The sequence below is a fragment of the Protopterus annectens genome, chromosome 5.part0 (assembly GCF_019279795.1).
Source record: "Protopterus annectens isolate FY-2018-M chromosome 5.part0, PAN1.0, whole genome shotgun sequence".
Lineage (NCBI taxonomy): Eukaryota > Metazoa > Chordata > Ceratodontiformes > Protopteridae > Protopterus > Protopterus annectens.
In genome coordinates, this window is record NC_056735.1 from 1,464,326,476 (window position 1) to 1,464,347,939 (window position 21,464).

A 21,464-nucleotide genomic window follows, 5' to 3' on the forward strand; every position below is an offset into this window, starting at 1 on the left:
CAAGTTAAAAGATTGTCTGAATCAAATGTTTTTATTCTTATTTTATTTTATTTTATTTATTAAAAGTTTTGTATGAATTCTAAAATTGGTGTGACTATTAGATGTGGTTTTAATTAAATTATTAAATGTACGAATTTTACTTTGTGAAAATGTTCATTTTAGAATAATTAACTAATTGATTAACTGTTTTAAGAATTGATTTATTGATTTAATTGATGTTAATAGGTTTGTGTATATATAGGGTTGTTCAGTGGTTGCTTTTCATTCACTGAGGAAGTTGATGACGAAAACGTGTTGGAACTGTACTAGCGTTAGTGGAATAAACTGTTTTTGGATCCTTTATTGGTTCGTGTTCATTCCTGGTTGGTGGTGCCTTCTTTCGTTTCTTATTTATTAATCCCGTAGCCTTACAGATAAGGTTGGTCAGGCTTATGGGTTTATTATTATTCAGCTCTGTGGAGACCTCACCTTTGTGTAAGGGAATGTCTGTTGGTATCCTTCATTCATCTGGCATGAAGCCTTACACTGATAATGAATAGCCTCTCTACGGGGTTTTATAAGTCATGTTTCAGGCTGACCAACAGACTGCCTGGTATGTTGACTGGCCTAATAGAGGTAGTGTTCTTGGGAGATTTGAAGGGGCGATATTGTTGCAGGATCTGAGAATATTTGGAAGGGATGGGAGTGACATTTGAGGTAAAGTTTTCTGCTAATATACTGGCAATATTATTTGATTTCAAGTATGTATTATCATTTAATATTATCTCTGCCCTTTCAGGAAACATAAAGTAAAATAACAAAAAGCATGGGAAAGCCTACAAAGTAAATTATATTATTGCCACACATAAAGGGGAGAATAGTTACTCCAAATAAAAAAAACCTCACATCTGTTCATATACGTGGCGCATATTTAATGTAGTTACTGATGAATGATTGAATGAAATTAGCTGTTAATCACAGATATACACTGGGCTTCAGGAAACACAAAGTAAAATGAAAATATGAGTTCCCATAGCCTTTAAAAAATCACAGGACAGTTAAAAGAGTGAACCAGGTATACTACAGTAAAAATGATGCACAGAAAAAGAACAATAAGCTTGGCTTACCCATGCACAGGCTGACCACACTGTGTATCAGACACAGGCAAACCAAGTAAGAGTATGTTAAAGGCATGGCAAAGTTACCATCATTTCTACAGGTGAAGGGAGTACAGGAGTGCATGTCTTTCAGAGGGACATGTGAGTTTGAGTGCAAACGTGGAAAAAAAAGCAAAAAAAGTGTCTTGATAGGAACTATCAAAAGCAGTATGGGGGAGTGTTAAACATCAGGGAAGGGCCAGGCTCAGTGGATGTGTTTGATGTGTTGAGGGGTTGTGGTGGTGGTGGTGGTGTGTGTGTGTGTGTGTGTGTGTGTGTGTGTGTGTGTGTGCGTGTGCGTGTGCGTGTGTGTGTGTGTGTGTGTGTGTGTGTGTGTGTGTGTGTGTGTGTGTGTGTGTGCATATCTGCAGGGTGCCAGCCTCAGCAACTGATATAACACTGCAGCTTGGCTTACTGGGCATGTCTAGAGCATGCATAGCAGTGGGTTCAGCTTCCCATGCATGCTCTCAGCTATGACAGCTGGTCCTGTCAGGAGCTGTGCTGGCAGTACCACAACCCTGGCTAGATGCTGGTATGTTGCATGACCTTGACTGACATCTGCTAGGTGATATGCCAGCATGACAATGGCTACTCCCATGGGGATGCCATCTTTTGGGAATAGACACTTCTAAAATAGATATTGTTGTGGAAGTGATAGCACTGCATGAGTAAGATCTTGCACATCCATGGTCATGTTGGCTAACATATGTGATGACTGGCTGCAAAGATGGTTCCTCACCCCTTCCAAATGACCCAGAGAAGACATTGTACTGTCCAATATGTGATTCTGTCTATCTAAGGAATTGCATATACAAGACATGCACTCCCAGAGGTCAGCATGCACACCCTAGATCACCCTCCTTATCTCTGCCATAGCTGTGCTGGCTGTAGTCTGTGCCTTCATGATGTTCCTCCACATATGTTAGGTTATATCCCTGACACATCGGGCACAGGGGGAGGACAATAGCCATATATCTGGTGAGCACCATTACCAACACTCCTTTGTGGACATCCATGTCCACAAGTGCTAAGGGCAAATTAAAACTTCTGTGTATTGGTGGCCAGCACACTTCACAGATCTATAGTCTCCACATCAGCCTATCCTTTATCAGATGTTGGTGTATTCTGGGTATACACAGACATACAGACTGTGTCCATGGTCTGTATGGTGAATGTGGTGGTTATACTCCTTGTATCAAACACATACTTTGCATCCCATGACTATGTCAACTCATTGCCATCATCATTATTAGAGGCTACAGATTCTCTGACATCAGACGGGGCAATTCCACAGCCAGTGCCAGATAAAGAATCACCTATGAATACACCAAAGCAAACAAATATCCATTGTAAGTATGACCTAGCACCACAAATACTCATGCAACTAATACCTTTACAACTATAAACATAAGAAAAACTTATATACTTGGCCATACCTTGTGCAGATGGCCATGCCATTTGGATCCCAGATGTGCCTGTATATCATAAGTCAGACAGATTTAATACTGTTTAGATTAACTAAGAGGTTAGGCAGATTTTCTACTATTGATACAATGACATAGAAGCACATCCTTGGGGCATCCATAGTTAAAATTCTCCTTGACCTGTCCAGCTCTGTCTCAGTGTCCAGCAATGTGCTGTGGGACTCTGTGTGGAGATGGTACTGCCCTTAAGAGAAGTGAGGATCTCCTCCATCTTCGTAAGAGGTGATTTGGTCCACCACCTGTTGACCTATGTTCCTGTGCTATGGCCACTGCTCTGTGGATGGCAGCACATATCATTCCTGCAGTGGACCAATTCATAGCCAAGGTCCTGACCACCCAAAACAACAACACTGTTGACAATTTCAGTACAAGCATGGAAACAGTAGGGTGGCTGGTGATATGGACATCAAAAAGGCCTCAGCCACAGACACGGAAGGCCTGTAGTACCACCTCATTCTCAACATCTGTGAATGTTGGCTTGTGGATAGATATAAACTGACCAATAGATGCAGCACTTGTTTTCTTTGTGTTCTGTTTGTTAGCAAAGCTCTGTTAGTATGAAAATAGTGGAATTAGCCTTGTCCCTGCAGAGGCTTTACAAATCCTATCCTACTAGGCCATATAGTATACTGCATTTCTGCCTGATGGTTAGATATCTGTGTCCACAGTCTGTAAATAAATATCAAGCATGTTTGTGTACTGAGCATGTATTCTTCACAAAACAAGCAGAGATGTGTAGCTGAATAAGGACACATGGGACCATTACAATAGCAGTGTTGCAAAGGTTGTTGCTAATGGCATATGTGAGAGGCAAATAACACAAAATAGTACTGGGTAGTACTAAGAGTATGAGCTTGGGGGGGTCCCATCTACCCTAACAATTCTGCAGGTTACTATATTCAGTATACTTGCACTGTACCCCTTAACACAATTTTGGCTAACACATGAAAGTACTGACAAACTGATATCCCTTATAGACAACAGAGTAAACAGCAGTCAAAAGCAATCATTGTACAAAAGAATGGATTTGTAAGAAGTAGCACTTAGCTTATATAAGCAGATATCTTAATCAGAGGGAAATATTTCAGCAAAAGCACCCTTAGAAGGAGTCAGACTCCTTTACCAGTGTTTTCATCAGCAGAACTATGGGACTCTGCGTTTGTTGTCATGCTTATATTGTATAGATTCAACCCTCTTAGTACAATGATTATGCTAATTAGGGCTTATCTCATTAATGTTTCTGAATCACTCAGTTTATTTGGTGACCTTACCTTGTAAACAAAAGCAATGTCTTTCGGCTCCTCCCATTAGGGGTCGCCACAGCAGATCATCGGTCCGCAGATTGATTAGGAGTGGAGTTTATACGGTGTCGAGTTGCCAGCCCAGCACCCAACTTTCACTAAAGACACAAACACACACACACACACACACACACACACACACACACACTTGCATGTCTTTAAAACTCGACCGCAGGGAGGACATGCAAACTCCACACAGAAATCGTTCCAGCCAAGAATCAAACAGGAGAACATCTTGCTGTGAGGCCACAACACTCATTGCTGCACCACCACAGCCGACAGTAAACTTACCTTACCATGCATATTTCTATTCTACGCTATGCATATGCCTCGGTTCTGGCAGGCAGCACTGAACACATCTGATCAGTCTATGCTTTTAGTGTGTGTGTGTGGGGGAGGCGGTGAAGTTTTATTCTACATTTAACCATCTGGACATGGAGTCACTGTAGTGAATGTTGCCTGAATAGCAGACACTGGCATTAAGGATTGTCATGTTTCACATTAAACTGACATTGTTAAACACAGTAAGAGAGTTTATATATTTTCGGACATTGCCATATGTCATGCAGATGAAGTGTCCTTTGATACCCGATATTAGGTGGCAGATGTGACATGCAAGACTTGATTTGGTTGCCAGCTGTCTGCCGTTTTATTCTTCTTGGTATGACATCATGGCTGGAGAAGTTGAGGTCAATGCTATAGGTGTAAGGAGGAATCAATATTTTTCTGGACATCCTCCATAAACAGTATGATCAGTTTCTTCTGCAGGAGGGCTGTACAAAGCCTCAGTATAAGGCTGAAGCTTGGAATAGTTTGGGCAAGGCTGTCATCTGTGCTACTAGCCCTCTACACATAGGGGAGTAGCATCATCACACTTACAATGAAATGAGGCATTTCAGTCCTGACCTCCTTCATCAATGGAAGGAAGAAGTTAAGGCACAGTCAATAACTCTGTACAGTAAGTATTAATTATTATAGATACACAAATAACCTGCCACCACATGTCATCATCACCGTAATCAACACATTTTATATTGTGTCTGTTTTGTGTCTCTAGCCCTCAAAGAGACCAAAAGGAATAGACAGCAGGACAGGAGCAGATTGGAGCACCTAAGAGAGTGCTGGGGTGACTATACATGCTTCATAACTGTCTGTTTTTTAATATGAACAGCAGCAGGGACTAAAAAGGGAAATGCCACACCTGTTAGTACTATAATAAGTCAAAGGCAGTAGTACGACTGGTCAGGGTTATAAATGCGTTTATTAGTAGCAGGGATTAAAAAGGGAAATGCCACAACTGTTAGTACTATAATAAGTCAAAGACAGTAGTATGACTGGTCAGTCTTATAAGTGTGTTTATTCATGCATTCTCTTGTGTAGGTAGACAAGTGACTCGGGATGTCAAGGCTGTGTTCTCATACTGTCCTGATGCCTGTTGATTCAATGCTGCCAGCCTGTTCCAGAGTTCTGTTATTATGAAGTATTTAATTTTTTGATTTTATGAGTATTTAATTTTGATTTTTCAGTTGCAGTACTGTGAATTCAACATTAGATGGGACAAATATGTAAGACTATTTTCAGTTGCAGTACTGTGAATTCAACATTAGATGGGACAAATATGTAAAACTATATTAGTTCATTGGACATTTTTCAATATAAAATGGAGGTTTGTTTCCTTTGTCCATCACTAGTGAATGAAGTTTGTCTACCCTGCACATTTACTTCATAAATGTATAGTAGTCTCAAACAACAAACTGAATCTCTGACTACAGGCAGCTGTTGGTCTGCCTAAATCGCTCCATGCATTAACTCTCTATCTCTAGCAGACAGCATGTGTTGATGGCTGCTAGTTTAAGTTCCCCCCTGCATGTATTGATACAAACAGGCTTCTGAAATTTGTGAGTATTTACTGGTTTGACAAGTAATATTGTTAATATTTAACTGTATCAATATCATCATAGTTAGAACTTCAGCTTTTCATTGTATTTATATTTCTCTTTCTCATCTTCCTTATCTTTGTCTGTTCTGTTGCATACCTTTTTTTTTTGTTTATTGTCCATTTCTCTTACATTAAATGCTGCAGCACAACAACTTGCAAACATCCCATTGCAAGATTTTTGGCCCCCCACAGGTGGCAGATGTAGTGCCAACACTACCACCAGCAGAAGCGCTCATCACATATGGGTCCCAGCTGGTCCCAGTTGTATCCACATCTCCTGCCATATCTGCAGCACCTGCATCAGGTTAGTACAGTTGTACTCGCCAGTGGCAGTGGTGAGTGGCGGTGACACCTTTGTCACCCACAAGCATCTGGCAGAGCTTGTGAGGGATACTATTTGCAGGATGTTGGATGCCTAAATCTACCAGATGGAGAACATGCTCCTTCAACTTGTTGAGTTATGTCCCTGTCTAGCATTGTCTCCATTTTCTGAGCCAGGGCCCAGTGGTGACAGTACTTAGGGTGACAAGTAATCTCTCACTGGGTCTCAGCTAGCAGAGACTGCAGCTGTGAATACTCAACACTATCCCCTTACCTGGTGTTCCACTCCCTTTTCTATCCACACCTATCCTTGTCGGTCATTACATTCTGTCCTCATAACTGTCTTCCCTCTGTTTATCTCTCTTTTTCATCATTGTGTTTCCCTTCCCACATTGTTACCCCACATCATGTCTGCCTTTCCCTGGTACCTAACTTAACCCTCTTACCTTCATCTTATATCCCCACTTACGTTCTTCCCAGCTTATCCTTCTCTTCATAAAAAACAAACAAATGGGCACCTGCCCCATAAAAAATGATTTCCCTCCTTCCCCACCCCCATCCTGCACATTGCTTATTTGCTTAGCTTCTGTTGTATCCCCTACTTGCTTATCATTTTCATCTCTTTCTTATACTCACATTTCCTGCTTTTAATCTGTTCAAATTTTAGATAAACATAATACACACACATGCCCATATAGGGCTTATAAATGAATTATATTTTTGTGGTTGAATTGTGCATGATAGGTCATGAAGTGCACTGTCGATGCCCATGTACAACCAGCAAGGACTAGTGTTGCTCATTGTATAACATCGCTAAAGTCCAGTCACTGTCATCTGCTACATATACTGGCCTTGGCTGCCATTGATCATGCGATGTCATTTTGCAGAAGTCGTCAAACATGAAATACAGTAAAACTCAATCTTGCAGCCTGACGACTTCCATGACCCAACTTGTAAATTAAATTATTTCTAGGCTGTAGATAAAATGGATTGAGTGTTCAATACCTTCAGGGCTGACTGTTTTTTTATGATTTTTAAGCCTCCAGACTGTGAATGTGTTAAATTCATCTGCTATCTCTTTCCATGACATGTTTGTTTTTGAATTCAGCTTGGGTTCAGATTATTAAGGTATTGTTTGGCAAAATAATAGTTTCAAATCCCCTGAGGCCTATTTTCTATTTCCAGTCTGTGAATGTGTAACACTCACCTGCTATGTGCTTACCTGACAGCATTCTCATTGTATGTTTCTATGACTCAGCTTGCTAGTTTGATACACATTTAGTACAGAGTGTCTTGGGTTCCCATTTTTTATGTTTTTCCAGACTATGATTATGTAACACTCACCTGCTAAGAGCTTCCCTGACACCCATCTTTACGAATGCAACTACATGTCACTTTGTAAAGAAAGTCCTTACTACAGTTAAAACTGATAAGAGTAGATGGTTCTTATACCCCCAGGGTTCTGTAGATGTTTTTTTTTTATCACATTTGCATTAAACTACAGCTGCACGGATGAAACTATGATGATGTCAAGACTGATATGTGACAGTAATTCCTGTTCTTTTCTATACCCCAACTATCATGTCTACATTTCACAATTTGTAAGTGCAAGTAATCATAGCCGGCCTTAGGCATAGGCCAACTAGGCGGCCGCCTAGGGCGCCGCTCTAGCAGGGGCACTTTTCCAGTATTTATTTGGTGTAGGTAGGCCAGGATGGGGGCACCGGGTGGTGTGGGAGAGGGTGCCATGAGACCTTTTGCCTAGGGCACCAGTTGACCTAAGGCCACTCAGATTGATATCTTTGCATATGACATAGAGCCCCCTCTTCATTGTTTTCTGCTTCCCTAATTTAATTATTACTTCCCATAACACTCACCCTCTTAGTACAAAAAAATCTTGACAAAAGCAAAAATAATAACATGATTCGTGTTAGTATGCATTTTCTGAATGGTATGAACTCTGTAACTCAAATGTATGTCATTATTTAGTGACTTCAATCATCAGTGATTTGCCAGAGTAGGCCAAAAATATTAGGCAAAAATCTGGACATTCTGTGCAAATCTGTACAGTCGAGAGATATGATTACCCCTTTGCAGTCTTCCGTTTGCTCCTGTTTTTTTGCTGTGGCCCTACTACCACCTCTACACTCCCCTGTAAGACATACTTCCCTCCACAGTGCATTTCTCTGCATTTCTGTACCCTTGAGTTACAATAATAGATCAGCACATTGGTATTACCATTTGCACCTGTGGCCTTGTGCCAACTACCATAGAGGCTCCTGCTTGCTCAATGATTACAACAACTACTTGTGTTTTACTGTGACTGTCGATTGATCTAATATGATCTTACCACAAGTTCCTACTGTAGCCATGATGAAGAGCTGCTCTTCAGGAACAATGAACAACTGAAAGACCAGAAAGGGTATTAGTCTGCATGAGCTATGTAAAATAAACCACAGCCCCACAATTTAAAGCTCAGTATACTAAAATACGTAAAAGTAACTAAAATCCAAATGAGTGGGAGAGATATGCTGATGTTGACTCATCCATTTTAGGACTAAACAGCATAATCAGAAAAGAGATCTACAAGGCTCAACAGTAGCAAGCCACTGCCCATCGTTTGATAGGTAACACTATAAAAACCAGAACAGATGTCTGTCTATCATCAGTCGACATGAGTCATGTTCTCCACATTAGCAAAGCTCTCACACCTTGAACAACTTCATGGTTTAAATCAGATTACCAGTTGTCCACATCCTGTACAGTTTATTAAGGCAAGTCATGTTTTTTTTATTAGTTACTGGACCTCATGAATATTGTACTGTATTGTCCTTTCAGAGTTAAAACCTGTATGAAACTAGAAAACAGCTAAGACACATTCAAAATGGGCCTGTGACATTTCAACATGAAACTGGTCCTTGGTGCTACTTGAAGGCTGTTTACAGTAGTATGGGATAGAATATGCAGTTTTATGGAAATAAAATCTCACTACGACTGTGTTTCCAGTGAGTGCAATCTGGTATTTGTTTTAATGGCAAACTACATGTAAATAGCACCCATCACTTTAAAGTTATTGGTGGGAAACAATATTCAGGACACATAAATCCCTATATCTAACTTTTGCAAGCAGCAGCATTGGAATGTTGGTGAATTTAAAGTTTCTTTTTTAAATGTCCAAATAAATTTAGTATAATATTTATATAGCATAGTGGAGTTCTCTTTAATCTACTTTATGGCAGACATACAGTAAGTACTCACAAATACAAAATAGCAATGCAACATAACTTGCTGTGGAAATACATTTGGTATTAATATCAGCTTTTAAGGTACCTGTACTTTCCACAACCAAAGCCCCGAAGCATTGCCTGTTAATATGAGGTACAGAATTCCTACTTTGCAAGTGTGAAATCAGAAGCATAAAAATCTATTTTAATTTTTTTGCAATAAACGGTCTTACCATTATAGGGATGGTATCAATTAATATGTAAACTCCTATTGGCTGCTACTCAGAGGACATTCAGGCAACTTAATCATTAGGCCTTTACCTGAATTTTATCCATATTCATTCGACTTATCCTCTTAAAAGTCTGTATTTACCCTTGTAACCCCCTTCTACTCCTTGTTTGTCTTTTTTCCCCACTAGCCCTTGAAAATATGGTGAACGACACTTAATCCCAAACTTAATTTTCACTAGTCTGTGAGAATAATTGAAGTCTTCTTAATTTAAGTATATCACATCCAAAAATGAGCTATTCAGTTTCCATTCACAATACTCTGTGTTTAGTATACATACAGTGACACCTCTGATTTACTGACTGTAGCACAGATCAGTGAGATGAAATATTCATTAAAATTGGTAATAGCTTATAATACAAGTAAAATCAAATGTGTATTTACCTAATTTGGTGTATATTTTCAACATGCTGCCTTATACCAAAACTGATTTCCAGCTCATTACATTTTCTAGAATGTTCCCTGTTCACGACATAACACACACATTTTGTGACACCTTCACATGCTGACATCAGCCCTACAGGAAGTCCTGTCCACACCTTAAGAATGTCATCCAACTCTAAACAACAGTGACAGAAGTTACTGACACACTGTGGTCTCCTGTCTAAAACCGAAGCATTCCAAGCATGCCAGTTCTGCAAACTACCTCCTCAGTTCCATATGGTGTTGCCTTACATTTCATAAAGGTCACATCTAAGCATTTTTAACACAGTGTTTTTGTGATCAAAAGTTTCAACATCCTGACTGTAACTGGTACAAAGTCAGGGAAAGAGACAGCGTGAACTGGGGAAGTATGAGCGTAAAAGGTTGCACAAATTGATGTTTAGGAGTCCATAGCACAATTCTTAAAATAGTCATGCATTTAGTTTAAGAAATTATATTTAAAAAGATTTTCTATGCCTTAATTTTGGTTTTATTTATTTATTTTTTAAGCAGGTGCATAGACTGATCCAAAAACTCTTTCCAGCTACAATTATGAGAATGGAGGGTTACAAGAACAATTTTAAGAATTGTAAGAAGCTGTGAGCAAGAAAGAAAAAGTGTTATATTTGTACAGGTTCATGTTAGTATACCGCTGGTTCTCTATTTGAAATTTGGAAGGGTGGTGTTTGGGGTAGTGTCTATGTCACTTATGGACATGGGCGGTCTGTAAGATATTCAGTGCACAGGCTCAAATCCATGCCATCCTCTTGCCCCTAGGGGTCATACGTTGTGTAAAATCAGGTTGTATTGGCTATGCTTGTAAGGTCCTTAAGCCATTAGCCTAGTAATCTCCTATGAACCCATGAAAACTCACTTGCTCTTAAATGTTTATATAGCAGCTGTGCTTTAATGGATGTGTTGCTGTACATTATGGTACAACACAATGACTATGTAGTTACAGAGCAGAATGTACAAGCACAGGAGAACAAATGATTGATACATTAAATGTGTGTGTGAGGGTCTCGTTCTCTCTTTCTCATTCTCTGTCTCCTTCTCTCTCTCACACACACACACACACACACACACACACACACACACACACACACACACACACACACACACACACACACACACACACACACACACACACACACACACACACACACACACACACACACACACACACACACACACACACACACACACACACGTACGCACACACACACGCACACACTCACATATATTCACTGGAGACAAATTGATTTTGATTCCAGACATTCTAGAAGAAAGTCTAGGAGGTGAAGAAGGTATGAAAAGACAATCGGGTTGCTGTCTCGAGAATGTCTAGAGTCTCAAGTTGCTGTCTCTAGATTATGTCTAGAATCCACCCCTCTCCAATATACCACAGAAGAGGATAATGTCCTAGCTGAGTGAGTCTTAACCTTGCCAGGAAGATATTTACCATGGTGGGAGTAACAGAAAACAATCTCCACAATCCTTGCACGTGAATTGCCATTGTCACTGCTGCCAAATGATCCATCAGGAAAGATTGGACTGGGGTTTGAAGAGACAAAGGGAGTCCTGGATTCAGAGACAGTTAACCATCAACCAGCAAAGGCCAACCATCATGCAATAGTTTGCTTAGAGACAAGTTGACCTTTTTTATCCCATTTATAGGAGGCAGGCTGCTGTTCAGCATTCCTAAAGGGCTTTGTTCTGTCAAGATAGTATTTGAGCTGCCTCTGTGCATCCAAGGTATCTTTTCTCCCTTTTTTATGGATAAGGCTAGAACACTGGGAGATTGATGGCTTGATTCAAGGTAAATTCAGAAACAACTTCAGGCATTAATGATGGATTAGTGTATAACACAACACTGTCCTTGTGAAAAATCAGATAGGGTTGACCCACCATGAGAGCTTATAACGCACAGACTTGCCTTGCAGATCTCAGAGTAATGAGTAAAACAGTCTTCCAAATAATGAACCATAAATTAGCCTGAGTGGCAGGTACATAAGAAGGTAAGACAGTACAAACTAATAACACTGCACCAGAGAGGATTATTGTGTAACTTCCCACAAAAAAATCACGAGTCCCAGTAAGTAAAAATGAGAGTGCAGTCCAAAAACTTGGCAAACAATAAGCAACTGCTGACAAAAAATACAAAAAATCATGTTTAATTAGATGTGGTAAGCACTTTCACTAAATAGCTTCATCAGACCATAAAAAGAAACTGGTCTCAGGACATTTAAAAGTTCAGAACAGCCAATCACATTGCAATGAATAGTTACATCACTACTCAATTAAACACGCTATATTCTTTCAAAAACCCATGATGGGTAAGCACTATAGAAGTCTAGCGTTGTTCAAACAGTAAAATACATTGTATACATATTTAAATCCAATGTACCAACTAAATATTGGTTACTACCTTGTTTAAGCATAAAAATATTCTTTCAGAAACCCATAACTGATGAACACTATAAAAGTCTAGCACGTTCAGAAACAGTAAAATGTTTTGTAAACACATTCAGTGTACAAACTAAATATTGGTTACTATCTAATTTAAACACAAAAGTATTGAAATAAACAGTAATTAATATGCGCATCACAGTTGAGCTGAGCACAATCCACCCATCCCAAAATTATTATAAACAAGCGCTCTGACCTCGTAACCCCATTAAAAAAACATATAGTACATACGGAGCCTGTTATACCCTGGTTTGCAAAAAAGAAAAGTCAGTCTTCACTTAATTTAAACACGCACAAATCTATAACGTAAAAGTAAACTATGCATATGCATGAACGCATCCATGCATTACTAATCTAAAATCCTAAGCCAAATATATAAATATGTATAACTGGATTAAGGTAATGCTCAATACTGCTTCAGCTCACCCATACTCATCTAAATGTCTGATATAAAAGGTAAACAGTTGCGAAAAATAAAACTCCACAAATATATAGGATATATGTCCCTATGCTTGATGGACAATACTATAAACCAAGTAATTTACTTAATATACATATAATGAGGAAGCAAAGTGAAAGAAGGAAAGATGTATATATAGACATAAAGATGTATATAATGCCATTTGCAGATGGTATATGTATATAAATTGTAACTACTAAACAGCATTTGTAGCATTAAGACTCTGAACCAGACAGAGAAGGCAGATAAATCCAGTGTGCATGTACAAAATAGTGTATTTATATAAACAATTAATACTATACAGCATTTAAAGCATTGAGACTCTAAACTAGATAAGGAAGGCAAATAGATCCAGTGTGCACTTACTAAATATTTAATAAAGATTTCTGAAAAGCCATCACACTTAATGTTGCCTGGCTACAGATAACTTCCTCTGTTTTAAGGTAGGTTTAATGGAAGCCCTCTCACTGACACACTTCCCACTATCAGCTCTCAATTTTAGGATCCACCTAACCTCCTTACTTTCAGTGGCATTCCTGATGTCTCCCTCACTTACTGTCGGAGTTACCTCCTCAACAACCATGAACTTAAAATAATGTTCATTACCTGCTGTATTTATGTACTTGGACAAAACATTTTTGTTATATTTAATCCTGATACTATATAGGTATTCCCTCATTCTTTCCTCAAAGTGGTCTTTCTAACATAAAACAATTGACAGAACATACATACCGCTAAATAAACTACATTAGAGGTGTGACAGTTCGCACAAACCCTGAATCCACATCTCTGACCAGACTCTGGGTGTACGAAGGCACCGGTAGTATCTATGTATTCACAGAAATTACAATTACCACATGGGTGTGTACCCATCTCACTATCCAGACCTCTAGCACTTCGATCGCTATGACAAAGTAACCTCTTAAGGTTATGTTTGTTCTTGAACCGAAAGGTCAGTTCATCACCAACAACGCTCCTAACATGTGGGTCTGTTATAAGGACCCTCCAATTCTTCCTGATAATATCTGAAATAGGTTTGATGTCAGTGGTAAAATACATTGGTATTTTCAGCTTGTCTGATCATGATATCTCTGTGTGTAGACTATCTGTGGTTAGGCGTGGAGAAAAATAAGGTCTAGCCCTATCCTTTCTTGATTCATTAAGGTCTGCTAGTCTCCTGTCTAACTCAGGCTGAGTGTAACCTCTATTAATCAACATGTCCTTCAAATTGGATATTTCATGTTGGAATCCCTCATCTGAGGCATTTCATCTGGACTGTCTCATACCTTGTCCCTTGATGATATTTTTAAAAATGTACCCTGGGTGCATGCTGCTTCTATGCAGCAAGGTATTCCTATGACATTTCTTCCTATATACACCCATATTAATCTTCCCATTACCAAGCCTCTCCACAAACACGTCAAGGTACTCTATCCTCAAATGTGAGTAGCTCATGATGAATTTTAGATAACTAAACCTCTCATTCAATACTAGTAAAAATTCATTCAAACACTCATCAGGACCATTTAAATCAGATAGTAACCAATATTTAGTTTGTACACTGAATGTGTTTACAATGCATTTCACTGTTTCTGAACGTGCTAGACTTTTATAGTGTTCATCAGTTATGGGTTTCTGAAAGAATGTTTTTATGCTTAAACTAGGTAGTAACCAATGTTTAGTTGGTACATTGGATTTAAATATGTATACAATGTATTTTACTGCTTGAACAATGCTAGACTTCTATATTGCTTACCCATCATGGGTTTTTGAAAGAATGTAGCGTGTTTGAGTAGTGATGTAACTATTCATTGCAATGTTATTGGCTATTCTGTACTTTTAAATGTCCTGAGACCAGTTTGTTTTTATGGTCTGATGAAGCTATTTAGTGAAAGTGCTTACCGCATCTAATTAAATGTGATTTTTTTGTATTTTATGTCAGCAGTTGCTTATTGTTTGCCTTATTTGTGGACTGCACTCTCATTTTTATTTATTGGGACACATAAGGAGGTAAGGGCAATTCTTCAAGAACAAAATTGAGATGCCAGGGAGGAGGGATTTGCTTTCAAAGTGGTCTTACATGCAACACTCCTATCATAAACTGATTGTAAAAGAGAGATGAAAGAGGAGATCCATGGGCAGACAAGCTGAGATGGCTGCAAGTTGCACTTTGATAGAAGCATATGACAAACCATCTTTAAGTAGGTCACACAAATATTTCAAAACCAAAGGGGTTAAACTCCTTTCAGGACCTCTTTTACTAGCTAGGCATCTCCTAGAAAATTTCTTCTTCTTATAAATATAAGATTTTCTAGTTGCAGGTTTTCTTGCCTCCTTAAATAACTGCTGCACATCCTTATGGAACAAATGCCTAAAAAGTATCAAAATAGAATCATCCAGACTGTCAGTTGCAGTTGCTCTAAATTGGTGTGTACCATTTGCCTCTTATACTCTAAGCAAATCCAGTCTGTGAATAAGCTTGTGGTAATTGCCCTTGGTCAATTTCATTAAAAGGGAGAACCCATTTTGCTTTGGCAAAAAGGGGTTTACGACAATGATGTTTGGTAATTTTTTTCTGAATCTTTAGAAGTACCTTGGGAATCATTGGAAAGGGTAGAAATGCATGCAGGAACATTCCACGACAATGGCTGCAAGGATGTTGTAAATAGAAATTTTTCAGTTGTCTGTTTTGAAAGGACACAAACAGATGTACTTTAGGTGTTCCCCACTTCTGGATCAAGTCCTGGAAGACCTCTATATGGAGCTTCCATTCATGAGGGGCTGTACAAGATCTGGTTAGTCTATTTGCCACCATGTTTTTCTCTGACAGAAGGTATGAAGCCCAAAGAGTCAGAGAATGCTGTAGATCCAGCTCCTAGGCTATCATTGCTAGCCAGCAAAGATGGTATGACCTTGCACCCTCTTGCTTGTTCAGTTACATCATCACAGTAGTGTTTTCTTTGACCAGTAGAAGAGTCCCTGCTGTCCATAAGTGATAAAGAACTTGTAAGGCATGATTCACTGCCAACATCTCTTTTACACTCTTGTGCTTTAATGTGTCCTGAGGAGCCCATAAGCCTTGCACTTGAACTCCCATGGACACTGCTCCGCACGCAAAATCAAGAAGAGTCCATCTGTACAGATTGGACTGGGGTCTGAAGTCTTGAATTCAGAGACTGTCAAAGGAAAAATAAACTTTAAAAATGATCAAAACACGGTAGGTCCAGGTTAAGGCACTTTAATCTTGCAGCAAGGAGACAAAAACGTGCTATTACAGAGTTTATCTGACTAGAAACAGGAAATACTTTCATTTTTATACACTTTCTAATAAGACATTGCCTACCAAGCTGACGTAGCAAGTTACAAGTCTTTTCATCATCACTTGTTGACCATCAGTCTCATGAATTTCTGCTGATTTATCAATTTTTGTGAGAAACTTCCTAAGGAAAACAACGTGGCCTTGGTTACCACCGGTTAGATACATGTTATGTTGCCATTCAAGGTACTATGGCTAATTCAAGCACAAAGCTAGCAGTTAATTTCTCTAATAATCCTTTGTCTACATTATCTCTAAGCTTCTGCAGCTGTACATGTTCTCATACTTCGAACAGAGCTGATTGTTTAGAATCATTACATTTACAGAATATAGCATTGTTCATTCATTCGTTCCTGACCTAGCAGATAAGCACCTGCTTCTCAAGTACATTTCCAAAAGGCATAAACATGAATATTGCTGTGCTAGCAATTACTAGGTCAGAGGGCATCTTGCAAGTTTCAGAAAGCACACTGCAGTTTCAAAAAGCATCTTTTCAGTCTCATATGAAACTCAATTTATATATAAAACAGTGCATATAAAATAGAATGAAAAATGTGTTAACTCTTCTAACTACTAATTAGCATTAAGCATACACACATTAATACATATTTTTCTAACATTTCCCCCCTGTTAATACTTTTTAATTCTATTTTCAAAAAGAATAAACAGTTTGCTTCTTTTCCTAACCTCTTCCAATCAGGATTTGCAGTTAAGAAAGTCATTCAGTTTAAACTTTATGAAAGTGTTTCACATTCTAGCAGCTCTTCAAATTCAGTACTCTGGTACATAGTCTCATAAACTGATATGTCTATGAATTCTTTGATTAATTTCTTCATGCAGGGGATTCCACAACAAACACAAACTCCTATTAGGAGTAGTCCCACCCCAATGGCAATCAAAATGTTCATTAGGATGGAACCCCACCCCCCAAACAAATTCTGGAAAAAGTCCGTCAGAGGGTTTGGGCCTGGTTTGATCATGGCCGACACTTGCTGAATTACCTCAAGATGGTCATCACTCTTGTGCTGATGATCTGGAATAAACGCACAGCATTCTTCTTTGATTAAAGCGAACGTCCCACCCCTCGCCGCTAGGGTGAAGTCAAGAGCCATTCAGTTCTGGAGCACTACAGTTCTCATTGCATTCAGTTCATCAGTTATCAGTTCAAGAGCAGAAAAAGTTGCATTACTCATCACTTCGAGAAGCTTAGACAGTTTTCGCAGCTCCCAAATCGATTTAACTGTGCCATATGCTGGTAGTATGCCTGCCCACGATATGATAGCGTCACTCAAGTCCATGTGCGTAAGTTTGGTACCCACACTATGATGCTCTTTCCAGCCCGCCTCGATCTGTCCCACTGGATTCTCAGGTTTTTTAACAGTCTTTTTGGTTACATCTCAGGTATTTTGAATATTTCCCTGAGGCAAGACTGCAGTGTGTCGTATGGCCGGGACCAGGTATCCCAAAAAACAACTGCCGGACCAATTCTCAGGTAACCATTTATATGCTTTTTTACCACACACAAAATAACAGTCCTCTACTTTAGTGGTTACTTTGTTACGAAATGACTGCCCTGCATGAAACATTTTAATATCTATTACAGATAACTGTTTAAAAAGTACAGGATTACGTTGTACCTGATCAAGAGTCTTATGCATAGATTTAAGAAATGAGTTATAATCTGTACTACAAGATCCACCTAAATTGTTTGCTTTTGCATAACATTTATATTGTACGGTCACATTACACTTGCTCCAACCCACTTGTATGGTATCATTCTTATAAAAACATACAATTTCTTTTTGTGTCACAGGCAAATACAGTGCTACCTTATCATAAGCTTTAATAGCTACTGTGTCAAAAACCAGATTTTCCCAGGTCTCATTGACCCCTTGGGGGATAGCAGTCATTAATAACCCCCCGTATGCTGTTGGTATGGCTGTGCAGACCCAGAAGTTCAAAACATTAAAAGTCTCAGCATACACATGTGTAATTGCCTGATAAGTGTTAAAGTTCGAATGCCAGTCTATGTTTGGCCCATCACGTTTAATCAGTTCAACTTTTGTGGCAGGAAAAAGGAAAGGCCACAACAAAAAGAACAATGTAATTAGCATAGCTATCAAAATGATCATGCAAGTTTTCTGAGGTTGTGTAATGTCTCCATTCACTCTATACCTGGCCATTTTGTTCTCGTTGTACAACAGTAACAAGGTTTTTGTCCAGTTCAAAGTTCTTAACCAATTTACAGTGTGTCAAATGAATCCAGGATGCTCGCTCCGCTATCTTGACTGCAGTGGGTGTCAACAGTAGTACCTGGTACGGCCCTTCCCACTTCGGAGAACTCCAGTTCTTTTTCTTCATAATCTTCACCCAGACCCAGGTGCCTGGGGCTACTGCTGCTTCCGATTTCGGTTGCTCTTTATCTGAAACAGAATTTAACTGCAAAAGTTTGTTATTGAAAAATCGCCTCATATACCCTGCAAGTGAACTGTCAGCCTCCTGCTCTGCAGACATGAGATGTTTCCACTGAGGTGTATAATATGCCCTCCCAAACAAAATTTCAAAAGGAGTTAATCCCTTTGCATTTGGAACAGTTCCCATGCTCAACAGTGCCAGAGGTAAACAGTGCACCCAGTTCTTTTATGTCTCACTAATCAATTTTCTAAGCTTATTCTTCAACACCCCATTGTGCCTCTCTACTAATCATGCAGATTGGGGGTGATACGCACAGTGGTTTTTCAATGATATCCCAAAATAGCGACTAAGTTGTTGTATCGTTTGGTTTACAAAATGTGTACCATTGTCACTATAGATCTTTTCCGGTATGCCAAATCTAAGTATAATTTCTTTAACAAGGACCTTTGCGATAGTAGCTGCATCTGGATTTTTAGTTGGAAAAGCTTCCACCCATTTGGAAAACATATCTATAATGATGAGACAGTACTTTTTATTTTCAAATTTGTTCAGTTCTATAAAATCCATACAAATAGTATGAAATGGATACGGTGGTGTAGGGAAACTCCCTTGCTTAGGTTTCAATGCCCCTTGTGCATGGTGCTTGTTGCAAACATGGCATGCTGCACAAAAAATGTTTGTATAATTAGTAAATCCATACGTCGTAAACACTCGATTCACTAGCTGTACCATCCTCCCTGTTGAGACATGGCTTTGCCCATGGCTCAACAAAGCTGCATATCTAAACAGGTTAGATGGTAGAATTGGTTTCTTTTCTTTGGAGATGTACAGTCCCTTCTCAAGGATTGCTCCTCGTTTTATCCACTTTTGTTTTTCTACATTTGTAGTAAGTGTCTGCATTGTTTTTAACATTTCTAAATCTAAAATCTCAGAAGGTTGTAATTCCTCGCTCAAAAGAAAAACTTCTGAAGCTGAAGCTGCCTGTTTTGCAGCTGTATCAGCCTTCGCATTATCTTTTGAAATTCTATCCTGTTGCTTGGTATGAGCTACGCATTTGCAAATAGCTACTTTTTGAGGTAACTGAATAGAGTCTAACAAATCTAAAATAAATTGCGCATGATTAATCGGTTTACCAGTAGATGTTATCATTCCTCTATTTTTCCACTGCTGCGCAAAAACATGTACAGTAAAAAAAGCATACTGGCTATCAGTAAAAATATTCACTTTCTTACCTTCTGCTAAGGTACATGCCCTTGTTAAGGCAATCAATTCTGCTGCTTGTGCAGACAAGTTGTGTGGTAGAGACTTTGCTTCTAAAATCTCGGTATCAGAAACTATTGCATACCCCACTAGATTCTGTCCTGTAGGGCCCCTCCTGCACGAGCCGTCTACATAGTATGTCACCTCGGCATTATCCAAGGGGACATCTGTAAGGTCTTGTCTAGGTAGTGTCTTTTGCTCAATCTCCTGCAGGCAGCAGTGAGGTTTGCCATCTGCAGGGGTTGGGAGCAAGGTTGATGGATTCAAAGTTGTGCATCGTTTGTCATATGAGGTTGGCTCAACAGTATAGTCATATAGGAAAGATGTCTAGCAGGTGAAAGATATGCTACTTTTTCTTGCAGTAAAATGATTGCTACTGCATGAGGCACTCTCAATGTGAGAGGGTGGAACAACACTACTGAGGCTGAAGCCTGCACTGCCATTGCAGCTGCAACTTCTGCTTGTACACAGTGTGGCAAGGATCGTGCCACTGGGTCTAACTGTGATGAATAGTAAGCTATGGGGCGTTGTCTGTCCCCATGCTGCTGTGTCAACACTGATGTCATATAACCTTGCTTACAGTCTACAGTTTGGAAAAATCGCTTATGATAGTTTGGTAATCCTAGAACTAAGGAAGATGCTATCAGTTGTTTTAGCTTGCAGAAAGCTGCTTCTGCTTCTGGTGTCCACTGTAATAAATCCTGTGCTGCCATTGGCTTTTTGAATATCAAATTAGTCAGTGGAGCAGATTCCAAAGCATAATTTGGTATCCAACTCCGACAAAGGTTAGTAGTTCACAGGAAGGACATCATTTCCTTCTTGGTAGTTGGTCTAGGTGCTTGCAATATTGCTGTTTTTCTGTCTTCATCTAATATTCTGCCTTCTTTGGATATTACATATCCCAGGTACTTTACCTGTTTTCTCCAAAGTTGCAGTTTGTTCTTATTTACCTTGTTTCCTTGAGTAGCTAAAAATTATAATAATGCTATAGTATCCTCTCTGCATTCTTGCTGGGTGGGAGCTGCTAGCAGAATGTCGTCTACATAAAGTAAAATCTGACTACCTTTCGGTGGGGTAAATCCCGCCAGGTTACTTGCCATTTCTTGTGCAAATATCGTTGGACTTTCACAATATCCCTGTGGTAATCTCGTATATGTATACCATTTCCCCTGAAATGTAAATGCAAACCAATGTTGGCTGTCAGGGTGTATCGGTATTGAGAAAAATGCATTGCTAATATCTACCACAGAAAAATACTTCTGCTGAGGTTTCAAATCATTCAATAAGGTGTGTGGATCTGGCACCATTGGTGCCCTGGGTATAACTGCGTCATTTACAGCCTGTAGATCTTGAACCATACGCCATTCCCCGTTTGCTTTCCTAACAGGATATAAGGGTGTATTACATGGTGAATCAGGAGATTCTAT